Raw genomic sequence first — 17,476 nt, forward strand, 5'->3', positions numbered from 1 at the left:
TGCAGCATGGCTGGTCCTGCTTTTGGGTTGTTTCCTGACCATTGTGGCCCAATGGCTCCTGGCTGCTGAGATGCTGTAGATAGAGCTGTCTCACAGCTTCCTCTGCTGCTGTTTAGATCTGTTCTGCTCCGAATGATCTTTACATTTCCTGTAATACAGCAATCTCCAGGAGAACTGGATGCCATCCCTTCTGTGCTGCTGTGTTGAATCTTCTCTTTCCCCCACTGCTCTCCTAATGCATTTTCCCCTTCTTGTTTTAGTCACATTTAATGAACGCCTGTACAAACCTGAAAATCAAGTGTGACAGCAAGGGCAAAAATGTGTCTCCTGGTCCCAAAGCCTGCTGCAGGACCTTGAGACTCCCTTGGGGCAGTGCTTTAGCACCAGGCTCTGCACCCTGCAGCACATCAGGGCTGCCAGGGAGTTTGCTCTGTTATGGGAGCTCATTTTCCCCATCCAAGCTGATGGTCTGTGCTGCAGTCGGCATCAGCTTTCCTCCAGGACAAGGGCTGGACCAGGAGCATGGAAGTGATAAGTCCCATTATAGCTAATTTTGACACATGTGGTTGCAGTGGGGTTGGAAGCAGCTCTGTCCTGGTGCTATCTAGAAGGGGTTTGTGTTTCCTTGCAGACTGAAACCATTCACAGAGTTACTGCTTTTCACCAGCACAGGATCTGGCCTCCCAAAAGGCAGCAGCTGGGCTGTTTGTGTTGGTGACTCCCTGAGCAGGTGCTGTGCTGGCAGCAGAATGGAGGAAACACATCCCCAGCTTTTGTTGTCTTGGGTGATCCTTTTATTGGATAACTTCAGCAGTATACTGTGGAATCAAGCAGTTTAATTTTAATATATGAAACCTGAGAAGCACAGGTGCAAACACAGAAAACTGTTAGGACCAGGTTCTGTGTATGTCAGTATGCCGGGGCAGGAAGATGAGTCCCTTTCTACCTGTGGCTGTTTTCAGGTGTAAAGCTACCAATCATATAAGCTGAATTTTAAGTCAGAGTTGGAGTCTGAATTGAGGTTTGCATGAAAGGGCTCTGACTTTTCTGATGTGTGAGAACATAGAGGTCTCAGACAGCTCCCTCAGTGCTGGCAGAGGCCAGAGTGCTGGAGGGTCAGGGCTCTGGCAGTGGAAGAGATAACATGAGATTTCTGAGTTTGGGAACTTTGGCCGGCAAATAACAAATATATTGGCACAGAATTGGAAAGACACAGAAAGACATATGTCAGAACAGGGCAGGCTTTTAAGTGGTTTTCATTTAAAATGAAAAGGTCAGATTGAATGAGGTTGGCATCTGGGGAACTGTTCGTGCACCTGCCAATCATAGAGGGGGGACCCATGTCAGTTCATGCTGATGGGTGACTGGCTGAGACCTTGTCTGTGTTTAAAAATTGGTGACTGGAACAGTTAAAATGACAATTTTCCTTGTGGCTGTCAGGTTGAGCCATCTGCTTCACGAAGGAATGGAACAAAGGATCCCAGCATGAGGCTGCTTTATCCCACTTCAACTGGTGTTTGCACTTCGGCTTCACCAAGTACAGCTATGCTGATTTAAAAAATAATATAATAATAATAAATAGACTCTGAATATTGGTAACACTTTCAAATGTAAAGGAGATTAAAAGTGAATGCAGCTTTCGAGTAGTCAGAAAAACAGATGCCATTCTAACCAGGCTGTTGTGGGAGAAGTGTAATTAGCACTTGCTGAAGTTATTTTCACAGGTAAGATTTTTCATTTAAAGGAACTGTGGAGTCTGGTTACTTCCATTTCTACGTGGCCATTGTGAAGTTATGTTAGGGATGCCTATTCATCTGAAAGTGCTGACTGCTGCTCTTTGAAACTTGGAATTCTTGCAGAGGTTTTTCCACTGTCCGTTCCTGAAAAATCTGAACAATCTAAGAAAACTCAAGCCATAACATAGGATTGATGCTTAAATTCAGGTGTTGCAAACAACTGGTTTTAGATTTAAATCTGCAACAGGAAAAGTTACTTTCTGTACTTGTATGTTAAATGTATATTTATTTCTTTCTTGAGAAATATTGATTCTTACTGTCAGTAATACAGCTTCAATATTGTCAGCTAGTGAGTGAACGAACTGGTTCTGTTCCTTTTGTCTTTAATAGAGTAGTTTGACAGACTGGCTCTGGTGAATATTGCTGTGACCAGTCAGGCTATCCCTGCCCTGCTCACCTGTGGATGTATGGCCAGGAGGGAGTGCCTGCCTGGGCATCAGTGGGTTGCTGCCCCTCTGGGACTTCACTGAGCCCCACTTCCTTCTGAGAGGGTAGTTTCACAGCAAATTTTCACCTGTGAAGAGGAGGGTATGTGGTGTCCTGCTCACCTTGCTGCAGGAACCCCAGCCAGAGGTGACATGGACAGCTGGTTTGGGAATGAAAACCTGGAAGATGCAGTTCAACTGGCCGAGTCCTAACACTGATCTTGTAAATATTTTGTGAGTTAAACCTGGTGAGAGACAATCCTTAGCTGAGATTTTTCAACCACAGGTTGGGTCCCAAGAAGTGTTGTCTTACCCGGAGCTTCTGGAGGTGCTGTTGTGAGCTGAATTGAAATAGCATTGGAGCCAGAGGGGAATGTTGTTGTCTTCTGCCTTTGCAGATAAGACTGAAGGGCATTTTGCCAGGAGCCTGTGGGAAGGACCTAAATTGTATGTAACTCTACATCATTTTAAAATGAAAAGTAAACATGCACAACCATAATATTTGCTTGTACTTGTCTCCTCGTTGATGGATGGAGAGAAATTGCTCTTTGGCTGAGTTCATCAGCAATAAACCTCTGCAGTTACTCATCTTCATCCCAAGTCTTCAGTGAGGGGGAGAGACCATTGGAATTTCCAGTTGATTTTGTCGTCATAACACCTGAAGGGAGCTCTGATGATCCTGGGGACTTTCAGATCTTCATATTCCTGTGGGGAAACAGGGCTCAGTGCCAGCACAGGGCCCATGGGACTGAGCTGGGTCAGAATGAAGGTTGGTGTGCCCTTGTGGTATTGACACAATGGACATGTGGCACTGCTTGGAAGAGGCAAGAGCCCTGCCGCTCTCCTGGCTGTTGTAGCATCAGATGTTGCATGGGGAACAAGAGGTTTAGGAAGGGCAGGAAGCCACCTCACTGTAACAGGGGTGAGGGACTTGGACCGTGAGCCACCAACACACTTGTACAGTTTGCTGCATTTTTGTTGTAGATTTGCCGGCTCACATGCACCATGATGAACATCACAGGTACAACAAACCCAAATCTGAACTGAGCTTTTCCATAGTTACAGCAGCGAAGAGCAAAAACTTTCTCTGCTGAGCTGTGATGACAAGACAAGCCTGTTTTTGTCATGGGCAGAGATGGGGCTTTAGAGTGACCACGATGTGGCTGGGATGGGATGCTGGCCATGGGCTGATGGGGACAGGAAGGAGTGTGTGATTCAGATGCTGCTGGTATCTTAGGGTGCACCCTGACATGTGTCCTGGCATATCCCATGCCACATGCAAAATGGTGGCCACACGGCCTGGTTGTCCCCCTTGCTCCACCTTCATCTTCTGCTGAAGGGAAAAAACAACACTGAGCAGGTCTCATAAAGAAAAGGTGGTGCCTGCTTCTCGGCTTCAGGAAAGGGTGAGATAGTCTGCAATGGGAATTGGACAGAGCTTCTCAGAGAAAAGGCTGTGCTGAGGGTGGTGGTATAGCTCTGCTTGCAGTAATGGTAGCCCCACGAGCCTGAAAATGCCTTAAATGATGCCTTCTAGCTCCCTCATTGTGCTCAATGCCAGAAATGAGTGATGGTTCACCCTGTTCTTCTATTTTGTGCCTGATCTGGTATCTCCTTATCCCTCCCCCTTCTCAGTGGCATTAAGAACAGTAAAGGAATAGTGACTTGATGAGGTGGGAGTTGTTGGCCAAACTGTGGGAGCTGACACTGCTGGTCACTGCTAGTCACTGGCCAAGTTCAGGCTGCTGGGGCTTGCGTTTGGGGGTGCCGAAAGGAGTCCAGGAGTATGGATGCTTCTGCTTAAGAAAGCTGGGGAGGAAAGTGCTGCATTTCCCAGAAGCTGTGTGGGTTAAACTGCAGGTTTTGGAGACAAGCCGTCAGGAGGCCCATACAGTGTGCATCACTCAAGTCTTTCTCTTTTCAGGGCTGGGAAAGAAACCCAAAGTCGTGAGTCTGGCGGAGCCCTGCGTGTTTCCAAACTCCCTGCTCTGAGTTCATCCCACCAGTAAGGCTGTGCAGCGTGAGAATTGGTATGTAAACACAATTCACAGGCACAAGGGGCATGACGGTGGTACCTTGTTTGTGGTTCTCGAAGTTTGGATGGGGAGTAGGATCACTGGAAAATATGAGACAAACTGATGTTTCTCTAGCGGTGCTTACACACAGAGACTTGGGCGGGGAAGGGCTGAGCACTGAGAAGCTGTGAGTGTCCAGAAGTCCTCCCAGGCTGTGGTGCTGAGGCTTTATCCACGCTCTGTGGAGCAATGTGTTGTGTCATAGCACGCACGGAGAGGCGAAGTGGGGGAAATGACAAATGCACACACCAGAAATGCATACACACACACATGCTGTACAAGTGTGGGCACATGGAAACAAAGATGGCAATGCATATATAGTATATACTATACAGTGGCATATGAGAGCTTGGGGGTGTATATACCAAATGTCTGTATATACTATATATGGCAATAAAAGAATGCATATGCATTCATGTTCTCTTTTTTCTTTCTGTCTCTTCTGTCTTTCTGTGGAGCTGTTGCAAAACTACCAGATTCAACCTCCTGGGGAGCCTTTCTGGCCAAGGTTTTACAAGCTAGCACCTGCTTTGCCTGCCTGACTTCTTTCTGTATTTATTCCTCTGCATCCAGTTTTTGCCTTTGCCTGTGGAACTGTCACAAACATTTGTGCTGGCTTTTGACTGCACAGGACTTCAGCTTGCAAGTCCTAAATCTGCTTTTGTGCATGGTGGAGGAGCAGGCATTTGTGTGCATAGCTGTGCATGTGCATGAGCATCCCTGGTCCTTGCTGTCTGTGTTATGTAGTTTATTTCCCTGTGATGCTGCAGCAGTCCCTCTGTTCTCTGCCCCTTCAAGATGCTTTTATGAATCAAATATTCTCAGTCATCCTGCTTATGTAATTTATAATTTTTTATTTAAATTAGCCGTGCCTGACCCAGTGGCTGCTTTATAACGATCTGTACTGCTGTTCAGAAGGCTTGAGTTGGATTTTATTTCCAGGCTGCCAAGATTTCACTTCCCAAGTTTAGTACTGTGGCAAGGAGGGGGATTTGTGTTGCTGTGTAGCAGGGAGCTCCTGGTTAGGCTGTGTTTGGACGTGGATGTGTCCATCCTTCTGGTTTCTCTCCTCTGTGTTGTTTGGAGTGGAAGGTATTCTGAAGCAGAATTACTGAACACCAGGTTGTGCTTAGGTGCCTCTGTTTAAAGTGAGCACTGTAGCAAGGGAGAGGGTACAAAGCCATTTCAGCTGTGAAAAAGAGGGGACATTCTAGTGCTGTCTTGGGGAAAGTGAAGCTGGGGGAGTAGCCACATTGTGGGTCTCCCATCAGAAAGTGCAGCTCGGAAGAGACGTGTGCTCATTCCTGGTCTGATGGGTATAACTCACACTCACTGAAAAGCAGCACTGGGCTGCCTGCCAGGAGCTGGGAAATGGCTTGTCCTCATGTGCTCAGGCCCCTGAGCTCCCACCCCATCTAACAGCTCTATTTGTTGCTGAAATGGGAGTCCCTCTAAGGTCACAAAAGCATTAGTCCCTGCTTTCAACCCCAAGAGCCATAAAACATAGCTTGCCTGACCCCTGTTCAAAGGAAAAGGCAGTGTGAGCAGCCTGCACTCCCCTGGGTTTCGTGTCCCTGTCCCCCCTGTGTGTGCCACTGCAGCCTGCATTCCTCTCCCATTCCGTAAGCCCTTTGCCTCTTGCGCTGACACAGCTAATATTTCTCTGCTGGCAGGGCAGGCAAGGTAGTGGCATTTAACTGTTAGGGAGAACTTCAATCTGTTCATCTCTGGTGGGACACCAGAGCTGTAAGGGCTGGTGTGTGCTTGTGATGGGGTTTCTGTTCTTCCAGGTGTTCCCCTTCCATGCTTTTGTACCTTTCCTTGACTTAGACAATTCTCTACTTCAATCCACTGTTTGTCCTTGCAAAAAGCAATACCTAGGGAATTGTTTTCTGCAAAGGGGTGAAAAACTTGAGTCAGAGTTGGTAAAACCTGCACCAGCCTGATACTTCTTACATTGGTTTTTGAGCATCTTCTTCCACAGTGAATACAGTGCTCGGAGTATCTTCCCTTTCTGACCATGAAGAAAGCACCAGGTGACCCTGCTGCTGGCTGGGGCACACAGCTCCTGTGGGAGGTTTTAGTGGGTTTTTGGAAAAATAATTCCTCTGCTACCTATGGAGAGCTAGTCCCCGCCTGCAATGCATTGAGGTTGTCCTGGTGTACCACTTGATGCCACTTGGACTGTTGGCTCTTTAAAGCTGCCTTAATGACCCTCAGTGTAATGAACATGTGCTGGTGCTGCCTGGCAAAATTTGTTTTTTTACAGTGGCAGCGATGGATCACTGAGTTAAATGTAGGTGTGTTCTAAAAGGCAGAGAACTTCGTTACCTTTTAAAGCAATGGTTTACATGTCTTCTGTAACCTGGGGTACTGGGTGCTAAACTCTTGCTGTCTCAGTCCCTGACCACTGCTCAGCTCCTGGAGGTAATTGCTGAGCCTCTGTCACTGCAGGATTTCAGCTCCTCCCGAAGCCTTTGCTTCAGTACCAGAGAAAGCCAGATGTACTATAATGTCGCTTTTTTACAGTTTGTTTTGGCCATACATGGGCAGAGTCAGCTCTGGAATTCCTTCCCTATAAATTCAATAGCATCTTGTGGGTGGTGCTGGGGAATCACTCTGGTCTGGTTGGATTGCCTTGCCTCAGCAGCCTGTTTGCCTTGAAAATGTCGTCCTTTGCACATTCCTGAGAGGCTGCCTGCTCCTGGAGCGATGGCTGCAGCTACCAGGAGGCTGCTGTCCCATTCTGGCAGGCAGAGTCAGCTCCAGAGTCAGCGACACGCTGCAGGTTGGCCTTTGCAGCCAACGACTGATGTTTGTGGGAGCATTGGCAGGGGATGTTGCTTTTGTGTTTTTTTGTGGTTTTTTTTTTCTCCCCATAATGCAAGTTCAAATACATATTCTTTTTATAAAGCACCAGCTTGAAGAGCCAGGCCAGGGGAGATTTCCCTGTGCCAGGTGAGCAGCCAGTGTGGGATGTGGTGTGACTGATGATTGAGCCTTGCCTTTTCTGGGCCAAGCTGGTGTTGCTATAACCACAGTCTGGATTTGCCTATTTACCTTCAGAGAACACTCCAAATAGTAGCTCTAGGAGATTTTCTTCTGGTGAGTTGAGGGATTAGAGAGAGGTTTGTTGCAGAGGTTGAGGCGCAGCAACTCCTGATGTTGCTCCCATTGCATCTTCCCGCGCATCCCTAGTAGGGGACAGAGATGCAGTGTCACCCATCATGTCAGGAGCCTCCAAAGCACAGTTGAAGATGGTTATGTGTGGCCCTATGTCCAGGCTGTGGGTAGGTCAGCAAAGGCAATGTGCTCAGCTCATGCTTCAGAGGGGCAAGTCATCCCTGTGCCAAAGCCAGGGAGAGAAGGGTGATTTTTTTTTTTTTTTGACATCCTTTGGAGTTTTGATCTCCATATTTGGAAATGTTTACCCATTGCTCTGATCTATTGCAAGGGAGGGGAGGTGACTCAGGGTCTGGTGGAAGCAGGATTTGAATTCCTGTAGTAAGGTTTTTTTTATCCCCCCCCTTTCTTGTTTTGGAAGCTTGTTGTGGTCAGTTTTCAGTTCTCTCTTGCTCCTGGACCTTGTTCCAAATTTGATGTGCTCGAGAGGGAAGCATGTTAGCAAAGGAGCTTGCCTGAATGCTGGTAAGTGCATCATTGCTGTTTTAGCAAGCAACTTGGGATTTTTTTTGTTGTTTTGTTTAGTCAGATGGATTGCATCAAAGTGTGTGCATTGCTTCTGGAGGCAGGCATGTGGATCAACAGCAAGGGACCCAATGAAACCTTTTGTAGCAGGGAAAGTTGGCTTAGTGAATTAGTCTCAAAGGTGAAATGTTTCTTCAGGAGAAGGTATAAAGATAATTTAAGCCAGCTCCCATTCAGTCACGCTTTTCCTTTTAGTTTCACTGGTTAGTGCAGCAAGGCAGCAGAGCACTGTAGAGTTAAAGGAGGACATATTCATGTGGTCAGCAAGGAAAACAATGGCTTATGTATTATTTCTGTGTCTTAAGCAAGAGTGTGTGTTAAAAGGCTGCATAACACAGGGACATATTTTTCTCGAATGTTAATATTTAACTCTGTTCTGTTAGTTGAAGTTTAGCTACTGTAACTGGATAAAATTTCACTGTCTGTTTTTTTCCTGTTGTTCTGTATTTTTCCTTAGTGTTAAGTTTTTAAGCTGTCTGATATTGTAGCTGGCTGCTGCTTCTTTTTTTTTATTTTCTTTCCTCCCCCCCTTCCTCCTCCTTCCTTTCTTCTTCCTGAAAGGAAGCTGCAGTTCATCCAGACAGTCAGGGGCGTGGGGGGAACCTGGAAGATGCTCTGCTTCCTGTTTTATTCATAGCAGCTAAAACCATACTGGGGAATCTGGAGCAGAGATCCACCATCCTGCATTCCTCTTGTCATTTGGAGCATGTAACATGTACAGAGTGCTTTTAACACTGCTCTGGGGGTCATGGAGCAGCCAGTCCTGCCCCTCAAATGGAAAACACTGTGCTTCATCCTTTTACTTTGGAAAGGGCATTGGTGAAAACCCTGTTATAGTTCCCACTGCTGGTCAATAATCCCTGTATCTTCTCAGCTAACTGGTATTTTTAGGCTTTCTCAGACTTGTTGCTTCATACTCTTTCTCTTAAATTTAAGACCTTTGTTAGAAAGTTAAACCTGTTATTTTTCTTTTGCCCTTTTAAATAGGGATTAATACTCGTTGTGAGGTTAGGTTTTTCCAGAGATGTGGATTTACAGCAGGTCCTTGTGGTAAAAAACTAACTGGATTGTTCTCAACAGGGAAAGATAGTTGCCTTAGTTTGCATGAGGATGGGTGTGTGATAAAAAACACTCGGCCACAAAAAGTGGTGAAGGACTGCTGGAGCCTTTTCCTGTGGCTGGGACATGTTGGGGGTTTGTAGACTTTAGCTGCATTTTAATCCTTGTTGTTTCAAAGGGCTGATTGGATTACTTCAGCTTGTGGGGTCAGGGCCTGGCTGGGCTGAGCTTGGTGCAAAGGAAAGAACTGCTGCTCTAAAGAGTGCCCAGCCTGAACGGGCAGGGGAGGTGATGGCTTAGGAAACAGGGCACTGGGGACATCTGTGGAGCTGTCACAGCACCTGAAGCCTCAGCCCAGCAACTCTCCAAGCAGCCACTCCTCCTCTGTCGTGCATGGTGGTGCTGAGCTGTGGAATTCTGGCAGTGGGATGGTGGTCTGTGTTGCTCCCTGTGTGCTGTGCTTTGTCTCTGCATGTGCACACGTGGTCCCGTGCAATGGCTGTGCTCCTGGTGGCACGTGGATGTGGCACATCCAGGCTTTGCCAGCTGCTTGTGGCTGAGCTTGGTGTTTTGGGAGCAGCACGGTGGGACTGGAAGTGATGATGTTCTGTTCCCCTCACAGTTTCCTCCCTTTGCTGCTGCCAGGACGTGCTGTTTGTTGGAAGACAAGGATGAGCAGTGCCCAGGTGCCGTAAGGCAGTGCTCCGGGCAGGGCTAGTCTGGCACGTCTGGGGAAGCACTTTGTGACTCTCAGTGTTCATGTGCTGATCCTTCTCTGTGCAACATCTCACCACTGCGAGGACGTGACTTGAGAGCTGGATGGACTGTGAAGGATGAGCTCCCCATGTGCTGCCTGTGCCCCCCTTTCCTGGGGGGTGCTGGGGGGAGCTGTGGAGGACAAGGTTGTGCTCACAGCTGGGACTGCAGGCTGCCAGGGTTCTCCATCTGGTCTTTCTCCAGGACCTGAGCACATTCAGTGACCACTGATGCTATCCAGGATCCACTAAGGATTTTCTCCTGCTCCAGGAACAGAGCCATTAAGGGCTGACCTGTAAACTAATACAACTGTCTAAAGAATTTTTTTTTTTCCTCCTCTAGCCTGGCACCCGGTAAACACTCCAGCCTGAGTAGCCTTCCATGGCACTGGCCCTCAAGGGTGCTCAGAGAACTTCATGCCTGCCTTAAGCTTCTCGCTTATGATGAGTTAAACACAAAGGAGTTGCTTTAGCTCCCATGTAAGGAGTTTTGTTTCACAGCCCATCCTTCATCCTGGCTGTTGCCCTGATCAATCCAGGGCTGGCACTGCATAGCTGGCAAAGGGGTTACACCAGCACAGTGATATGAGTGCCCTGAGGGAGTTCAGTGTGCTGTAAGGGTGAGGTGTATGTGTCCCATGCCAGGTAAGAGAAGCTGCCCCAGAAAGCAACAGGACTGGCACATGTGGGCATGGAAGGGATGAAGCTTACAAACCACTGCACATCTTATACTTTGTGTTTTTTTAGCCAAAGGTTTCAGAGCCCTTAAACACTAAACTGTGCATAAAGGCTGAGGAAAGTGGTGTTATTCTGGTGTGCAGGCATAGAAATTAGGGCACCGTGTGGCAGATTTGGGAAAAGTGCAAATCTGAGTATTTCATGTGGTGGTTTGTGCTCAGCTCCTGCAGACAGGTGGGTGCTTTGCAGCCTTGGGCAGAGTGATGCTGTTAAACCCATCTTTCTTACTCTAATAAAGTCATTCTTTTCAGAGCACGGAATATTTCTGCATCAGTTGCTTAAAGGTAAACCAAGAGGCATTGATTATTTCATGAAGTTGATCTATGTTGCTAGCATGTGACGTGATCCCAACACATATTACTTCAGAAATTTCCAGATGGCACCTCACCTAATTGTGTGGCTGCTCTTTCCTAGGATCTGAGTGGAGAGCAGACTTTTAGGAAATGTCTGTTGTTATTAGCTTTATCATACACATTCTCCTGTACCAGCTGGTCACACAGCAGGAGGTCTCTCTCAGAGCCTTATTCTTCAGTCAGCTTTGGGGAGGGGACTTTACTGCTGTGAGTTAGGTTTTTATTTGCATTTGGGATGAGATCTCCAAATGAGAACAACTTGTTTGCCTCCAGTGAGCTTGTTGGTTCAAGGACTAATGTGCCCTGAAGGAAGAAACAAGTTGCTCTTGTTGTTTTACTGATGTCCTGGAATAGTTAACTGTGCTTACTGCTTGTCATGGTGGGGGAGGACTATGTTTTAAAGAAATATCAGGTTTCAGAAGCCTGGCTGCCTGTGGTGGAGAGGAAAGGAATCCTTGTGCTGGGCTGTCTCACACCCCTACTGCAGAAATATCAGAAAGGAGAAGTTCTGGTGAAGCTGCCTGGTTTTGGCAGCCACTTCCCTCCTACATCCTTGTTCTTCAGGTAAATCCCTCTTCATCTCCATTTGCTGTTCCCCTTTCTTCCCCTGAGAAGTCATTATCATCCCTTGAAATTAAGAAAAGGACAGGAGGAGGGAATAAATGGATGTTAAGAAGTAGAAAACAATCAATTAAATAGTACATAGCATGTAATTTTGCTTGGAAACTTACCATGAAATTGAAGAACACTTTAACAACTAGTAATTTAAATTGCATTTGAACACTGCTAATGAATTGTTTGCATAGGAATTTTGGTCATTTCACAGCAGGTTGTTGTCTTTAGTACCCCTTCATTCAGCAAAAAAAAAAAAGTTTAAAAATTTCTTGATGAGGAAGATGGTGTAGACAACTGGTCCAACTATTGCTAATGAAAGGTGGTACCATGGAAATTTTGCAAGGCCCCGTTAGATTCAGAGCCATTTACATCCTTAGCATCAGCTTTTCCAGTGTTAAATTAATGGGAATTTGGTGCTTTTCATCTAAAAAAGCTTGTTATTGCTAAAAGGTAGGAAAATAACAAATCACTGTTGCACTCTCAAACATGATGGAGTTGAGGGGGCTGAAGAAGCTCCTCCAGACTCCTGGGGTTGGGGTTTGCAGCTGTGGGACTGAGCCAGGAATGAATTCCTGTCTCAGTCCTTATCACCTCAAACAAATCATAGCAATGCTCTGGGAGCTGATCCTGGCTTGCTCCATGTTAAGAGGAGCAACAGAGAGGTGCTGATTGGCTGTGCCTCTGGGGTATTAGTACTTAAGTTATTAGTCTTGTTTTTCCAGTGTTTAATGCTCTCCTCCACCACTGTTTTACTTGTAAAATGCCAACTATTTTCAGCAAAAGGCAATATCAGCCTAATCATGTGCTGTTTTGCTGCTGATTGTGCTGGGAACAGGCTCTATAGGAAGGCAAACGCAAGTTACTTGTCTCCTGTTACTGAATGAACATCCCATTTTCAGAGCAGGGTTTTTGCAAATCCGTGGGTATGCATAGCATATGGAAGGGGGTTCCAGTATCAAAACAAATCTGGCCTCCTGTTTCTGAATGTGTAGGTTGTTTCTTAGAAGATGGAACCTTTAAAATCTGTCCCTGCAAACATGGCTGTTAAATCCTGCTATTTCTAGAGGTGTGAGGCAGCTGTCTGCACTGAGATAAGCTATAAAAAGGCAATATTTTCCAAACCCGGCTTTTTTAGCTATACCTGCCAGACAGCTTGGCCAGCAGGAGTTCACCAGGAGTGTCACCACTGCTGCCCTTTTATACACAGGGTGTTGAGCGATGTTAAAACTTCTGGGCAAGTCTCCAGGGTCAGCATTAAGCACCAGTTCCTCCATCTCCGTTGGGTGAAATGGTGTTATGCAGAAGGGTGCATTCAGTGTGAAGGAAGGGGTGCTTGTTGGCTTGGTGTTCTTACATGCTCTCCCGTTGTTTTCTAGGTGATTGTTTGACTTTTGCTCTTAATTTCATTGTGTATTCCTTGTTGCTGATTTGGTGACCATGTCTAATCAACAGGGGAGCTTGAATGCCCCCACTGTTATTTGCCTGGAGGCATTCCTGTTTGCTGTGTAGTCTTGAGTGTAGCGAGTGAGTTCAGATGAAACCAATAACAAAAATTGTAATTTTTCCCGAGGGTCTGGATGAGGTTTCTCACGGCACAGTGGTGTTATCACTTATGCTTCCTGACACGTGTGCTTCCCACAGTGCTTTGTTAGTTATCAGCTAATTCTCCACCAAGAAGCGCGAATGTCAGAAAGCTGCGTCAGATAACCTTGTAGAGGCTGTTAGGACTGTAGGGATGGAGAAGGATGTGGCTTTTGAGCATGTTCCCGGTGAATTATATCTGAAAACTGGGAGGGCACTGGGAATGGGTGTTTTGAAATGACTGGAGTGATATCCTCGTGTAGGTGAGGAGCTGGTGTGTGTGGGGAGATGGGGTGAAATTCATGTGCTTGAGGAGTGTGGGGAGCCAGAGAGCAGAAACTCCAGACAACTTAGGTTCTCTTGATACTAAAAGCTGGTTCTTTATCTCAACTCAGTGAACTCAGTCTAGCACTTTTGCCCTCTTTTTTTTTTTTTTTTAATTGAATGAGCATTTTATCACCTTGATTCCTAAGAAGTGCTCCACCTGTTACGCAAATCCTCCATCCTGCATGGGTGTGGTTGCCAAACAACCAGTCCAGTTCCATGCATTGGCTCTGACAGAGGGTTTTGCTTTCCCTGTTTTGATGTTTTTATTCATTGAAGCCTAGGCTGGCTCTTAGTCACCTCTTGATGCCCTGCGTGTTGTGGTTAATCTTTTCTTTGTAATTTCTTTTTCCTTACACCAGCTTTCCATCTCAACAGCCTACTCACCTCTTTTCCTTCCAAAGGCAGGCACACACTCAGATGATGGAATTGGATGTAGATTTGATTGTTGCTCTCTGAGCAAACAGACATGTGTGTCTTCTTGTCCAAAAACCCACTGAAAACTGAATAGAAGTGAGACATGTGGGATTTGAAATAATCCCAGTGAGTTATGTCTGGCCATGGTCTTTCCCTGTGGTGCTCCCACAAGCTCCTCTACATCTCAGGGTTTGAGCTGAGAGCGAACAGTGCTGATAAAGGCCCTTTGTTTCCCCACCTCCCCATCTCAACTTTTTTTGAAAAATGCTGATAAAGCGATAACCTTGTAACAGAGATAAGGAAGAAAAAGTCTTACAGGTTTGCCTTCCCTCCACTTAGTTTGCAGTGGAGGGAAGGCAAACACCAAGGGTGCCCACACTGAGCTACCCTGAAATGCTGAGATGGCTTATTTATCATTTATTTGCCTAGTAAATGTATCCTGTGCTTTACAAGTGGGGAGGATGACAATCCTTGCCCTAAAGATTCTGCAAAGCAAGGCAGACAAATGTGCACTTGAGGTCTGGGGAAGGGTTAGCACAGTTAATTGCTGAAGATAAAAATCCAGATGAAGCAGATTCCTGGAAGAGAAGGGCTTTTGCAGTAGGAGTTGTGGGTGATGAGAAGGATGTTTCAAGTGCTGGAGGAGTGGATAGAGAGAGGAAGGTAAATGGGTATGGAGGGAGGTGAGAAGACCTGAAAGGAAAGAATGTTGAAGGGGAGGGTAGAAAGTGAGAAAAGGAGTAGGAGGAAAAAAAGAGCAGCAAGCCTGCTGTGGGAGGGGATGGTGTAGATGAGAGTCAAGATGACCTTAATGTCTCTTCGTTGTGTGTTAAAAGCTATGCTATAACTCAGCTACTGCAATTAGTCATCTCTCAGGGTACGAAGGACCAGTTTCTTCTCTGAATGGAGTGTACTGGTCCTGGCTGGAGTCCAGTGCTGGCAGATCTCTTGGTCAGGCTTGAATGCCCTATGTGGCTGGTGGGGTGCTGGGTGGTTACATCCTGTGTTCCACTGCCAAACGTTAATAGGCCAGTGCATAAGCAGCTTGTCATCTTCTGCCTTATAGCCTCGAAATTAGTTAGTCCTCTGGAGACTCAGACAGCAAATCAGAGATTGGTGCATGTGTGTGCATATATAGAGAGGTACCTCCAGCTTGCTTATCTTGTTCTGGGGTTGGTGTCTGATCCCCATCTATTCCTTGTGCCTCCTTTTACTGCTGATCCTTTTCAGATCTTCCTTCTGATTCCTTATTTCTTCTACAAAGTAGTCCCCCATCCTTCTAGTCCTAATTGCCCATGAGTTAGACACAATTCTTTTGTAACCAGTATAAGGTGTGGGAACATATAAGACATCTCTGGAGCTCAGTCCATCTTCTGTCATGGCATGCTGTTCCAGCAGGAGAGAAACCTGTGTTCAGAGCATCTGAAATTGCCCATTATCTCTGCTCATTTCTTGCAGTCCATAATTTGGGGGTGGGGAAGTGAGGGGAAGAGGAGGCGACTCACTCTAAACATGACTCATCCCACAGTCGATCGATACAAAATGTTCCATTACATTTTCATGGCCAAAATTTACTCCCCTCTTCCACCCCTCCTTCTATGAGGTGCTGCAGAGGCTGCTTTGCTGGACTTAGGGGTCGTGGCATGGCCAGCCCATCCGAAGGGTATCTGAGTTTTGGTTCAGGCTTTCTGGGTGGGCTGAGGTTGAGCACGGTAGAGGTGACCTGATTTCAGAAGGGAAAGAGATTCCTGGCTGCTTTCAGGTGATTTCATATTGCTTGAGGCATGGAGCAGACCTGTTTGACAAGAGGAGTCACTTCCAGCCTTCCCCCTGGGGAGGGAGGCCAACAGATGTGCAATATAAAGGGACATAATTTAAAGTATTGTGGGATATCTGCCAGCTGCCCCTTTGGGCCAGTGCCACTGATTGCTTCCTTGGGCTGGAGAGACATTTCACTGGTGTGTCCTTTTTGAAGTTTCCTGCTGTGTGCAGTGATGGGGTGGAGATGGAGCTGCTGAGTGTTCTCTTGCCTCCAGATGTGTTTAGGGCAGTGATTTTCCTGTTTACTGACCAGGAAGGGTCAAAGCTTGCCCAAAGCTGCACAGATTTTGCCAGATGTATATAAACATTTGTATGTATGCACATGTAGGTACATATATGCTGAGGCAAAGAATTGATCCAAATTTCCTGATTCCACTTGTCCTGTCCTTCTTCCTGGCACCTTCCGGAGCAGCTTTATGAGCAGCCCTACTGTAGCAGTTGGCCATGATGGTATTGGTGCACAGGAGGCTCTCTGCCACTCTCGTTTGGCATGGGATGGCAAAGTATCAGTGGGCTGACCTCAGCGGCCTCTTCAAAAGGCTACAAAGTATTTGCAGTTATTTCAAATCTTCCACCCGCCGCAATCAAGGCCTTGATCTGCGGGTAAACTTGCAACAGTGCTTTAATAAACTGCTAACAAGTAGGGTTTTGTTGGGGGCGTTTCAGCCTGGGAGGCAGCAGGCTGAGTTCATGAGCGTGCACTCCTGATAGTGTTATTTGTCAGTACAAATGGCACCAACGGCATCTTCGCTTCATCCTGTGCTGGGAAGAGGTCCTGCCAGGAGCTGAGCTGTGTGGGGCTCTGCACTGTGGTGTGCTGTGATGGCAGGGACAGGTCCCAGGACATTCAGCAGGTCCCTGCTGAGATGTGTAGGTAGCTGCTGCTCTGCTTCAGAGCTGCTGTCACAGCAGCAGAACGTTACAGGATCCAGGGCGCACACAAATGTGTTTACAGAGCAAATAAAGGTGGGAGAGAAAAAAGGAAAAGCCTCAAAGTGGGTTTGGGTGTTTTTTAAGTGGTAAAGCTGAGAAATTCCAGAGCATATGCAGTTAATATCTGTTTAAACAGAAACTTCTTTAATAGCTGAAATATCAGCTCCTACCAAAGAGCTTTCCTGGTGGGTCTTTTTCATCTCCAGCCGCCTGCCCTGCCAGGGTGTGCTGGGGGATGTCTCCAAAGGTGCTGGGCTCTGTGTTTTCAGTTGGGCTCGTTAGGTGTTTGCAAAGGGCGATGCCTCCCTTCTTTCCTGGCTTGCTTCCACTTCTCTGACTGTGTGGAGGTAAAAGTGGTAAATTCTTATGAAAACTCACCCATTTGGGTAACGAGGGTCCCATGCCTGATGTAATTTGTTCTTGTGAGATGTTATTTACTCAGATCCTGGAGGAATACGATGCAGAGTGGGCTAAAGGACTTCTCTCTAGTTGGAGCTGTGTGTGCTTTGTCTGCAAGAAGGCTGCTCTCTGAGCAGCAATTCTGGTGAAAGCTTGTGAAGTACTCAGAGTAAAACCGCTGGGGAATGGGGTACGTGGTGGAGGCAGGAGAGGGTGGTAGCAAAGCCTTTGTAGGCTTGACCTGCCTATTAAAACTTCACAGGGTCTTACTGGCTGTATGGATGTCAAAGCAGCAGCCTGCTGTGGACATGATGCTGTTTGTGTGTATTTCATTTGATTTAAAAAAAAAAAGGTCACGAGGATGTTTTGAACAGTCTTTCTGAGCACCACTGTCGCCCTTCTCATTAGTTACAGCAGTGACCTGGGGCTTTCTTCTTGTGCTGGAACTTGCAAAGGTATGCTTTTTCCCTTTTTCTT

The 17,476-nt window shown here is 46.6% G+C and overlaps 1 protein-coding gene across 7 annotated transcripts in view; it reads left to right on the forward strand.

Annotated features, from left to right (window-relative positions):
- The window catches only part of LPP (LIM domain containing preferred translocation partner in lipoma), a 314,289-nt gene that overhangs the window by 16,972 nt on the left and 279,841 nt on the right, over window positions 1-17,476 (forward strand). For 4 of the 7 annotated variants that reach the window (XM_085069373.1, XM_085069375.1, XM_085069374.1 and 1 more), the window contains 3 exons: window positions 4,146-4,251; window positions 4,755-4,804; window positions 7,841-7,944. The gene's annotated coding sequence lies outside the window, so the exon portion shown is untranslated. The remainder of the gene's footprint in view (window positions 1-4,145; window positions 4,252-4,754; window positions 4,805-7,840; window positions 7,945-17,476) is intronic. The other 3 variants (XM_085069377.1, XM_085069379.1, XM_085069378.1) reach the window with 2 other exon arrangements.

This window comes from Lichenostomus cassidix, chromosome 9 (assembly GCF_008360975.1).
Source record: "Lichenostomus cassidix isolate B80296 chromosome 9, HeHo_3.0, whole genome shotgun sequence".
In the NCBI taxonomy this organism is placed as follows: domain Eukaryota; kingdom Metazoa; phylum Chordata; class Aves; order Passeriformes; family Meliphagidae; genus Lichenostomus; species Lichenostomus cassidix.